Source organism: Mesitornis unicolor, unplaced genomic scaffold, assembly GCF_000695765.1.
Source record: "Mesitornis unicolor isolate BGI_N332 unplaced genomic scaffold, ASM69576v1 scaffold47699, whole genome shotgun sequence".
In the NCBI taxonomy this organism is placed as follows: domain Eukaryota; kingdom Metazoa; phylum Chordata; class Aves; order Mesitornithiformes; family Mesitornithidae; genus Mesitornis; species Mesitornis unicolor.
In genome coordinates this window covers 1-2,075 of record NW_010207512.1, presented here as the reverse complement: position 1 = coordinate 2,075, position 2,075 = coordinate 1, and positions in this window count along the sequence as shown.

Below are 2,075 nucleotides of genomic sequence, written 5' to 3'. Positions count from 1 at the left end.
AGGAATGCCTTGCTGATAGGTGGTTTTGTGGATATTCAGTTTGTCTTAAAAAAAACCTGAACAAAATCCCTCACTCTCTAATTTCTCTCTACTCTTTTATTTGAGAGATAAAATACAGATTGTTTCTTCATAAGAATCCTGTGGAAGGAAGGAAGGTAGAAAAGGGTCACTAGCCCAAAGAGCTGGACTAGGTCAGCATTATTGGCAGAAGACGCACAGCGCCACGTCTGTAACCTCAAGTGCACCCGAATGCTGAAGCTGTCCATGCTGCCGTGTACCAGCCTCTCCCTCCAACAGCAGAAAATGGAACAACTGCAATTTAGGAGGGCGAGGAGTTCAGGAAGACACTGATCTCATGAACTTGCTGATGCAGGGATGAAGGGAGAAGAGCTTGTCCTTCTGTGGTGAGAAACAGTAGCAGCTTTGTCGTAAGCACACTCTGTAAAAGTGTCTGGGTGTTCCTGCTGTATTTCTGCCCGCGTGGCATACAGTGGGGTTTGGTGGACTTTTGGGTGACCCCAAATTTTAGGAGCCTGAAGATTGTTCAGTTGCAGAAGTGGGACTCATAGTGCAGGAAGGGCTGGAAGTGGGCGGATGAACTGCAAGGCTCATTTTTCTTTAAAAGTGGGAAATTTTCCTATTGCACTTCACATAGCTCTTTATTAGTATGCTAACACTGTTAAAAAGAAAGTAGAAGACAGACCTGCCATTTTTACAGTTCTTTAGAAATGTCAAATTTAGCCTGTCAGTTCCCATGTCCAGAATGGAAATGTCTTAAAATTTAGAGATTCTTAATCATGAAACTGGCTTGTGGATGTTGGGAAGCTGGAACAGACACCACAAGGGGCAACTGCACTCCTAGTGTAAGAAGTTTGGGGTTAAAAATGTCTGTTCCTTGCAGTCCTCCGTTGATAAAATTCTCCACCAAATGTCAAAGGACCTGCCCTTATTTTGACTGAGTTTTGTCCTTGGCGTCATGATCAATGTTCCCTGGCTCGCTGCTTCACTGAATTGCCTACAGCCCCTTAATGCTGCTTAGGCTAATTACTGTTTAATTAATCGTTTGCAGTCTGTTTATATACTCATCCTGTTTTCCCGCATTTAGTGTGTTTGCATAAGAAGGCGTGTTTCTATGGAAGACTTCTTACGGATTTGTTTATGACAGGAAATGGATCTAAAAGAGCAGTCGTGTCATTTCAGGGTGAAATCCTTGCTTGCCGTGGGGCTTGGAGCACAAAAATATTCAAAACATGTGAGGTGATGCTGGTGATGGTCCTGTGAGTGATGGTCCTGTGAGTGATGGTTCTGTGCTCAAGCTCCGTTTCAGGTTGGTGTCACTCTGAACAAGAGGAACCTAAAAAACTGCAACTTCAAAATCCGTATTACGTCTGTAATATTGATGCCAAGGGAGTTAATCACTTGTTATCTCGGTGTCTGTTCCCACTTTTGCAGTGTTTTCTCAGCGTTCATCACAAGGGATGTGAACATGTCACCCATGTTCTCGTGGTGCCACCTCGTGGGTAGTCAATCTTCTCTCCTCTTTCTTAATTTCAGCTCATTTTGGAGCGCTAATTTGGTGCTGCACAGAGCCAGACCTTGTGCAGGTTTATCACTGGAGAAAACAGGAGCCGTGTGTGGCGCTTACGGCAGTCAGAGGGGCGTAGATGAGCTGAGGCAGCGGGGACAAGCTCCCGGGCAGAGGAGTGCAATAACGGGAGAAGCTAATGAGGCACAGAATGTGGCAATATTGGGTACAATATTCCCAATGTATGGGCTGCTCTGCACGTCCTCCCCAGCCTTTTCCCCACGGGGCACCCTTCTCTCCGCTGCACCCTCCTTCCCTTTGCCGTCCCCACTGCCTTTGGCCCCTAAAGCCTTCTTACTCCTCCAGCCTCAGTTTCCCTCTCGCCTTAAAGTCCTCCTGGAGGACTCCTCCTATGGGGTAGAGCGGCGGCGCTGTGGCCGCTCTTGCGCCGCTCTCGGTGGTGGCGCTCCGCTGTCGTGTGAGCGGTGCCGGCCGGCGCAGGCGCAGTGGCCGCCTGGCGGGGATGTCCCGCAAGCAGGCGGCCAGGACC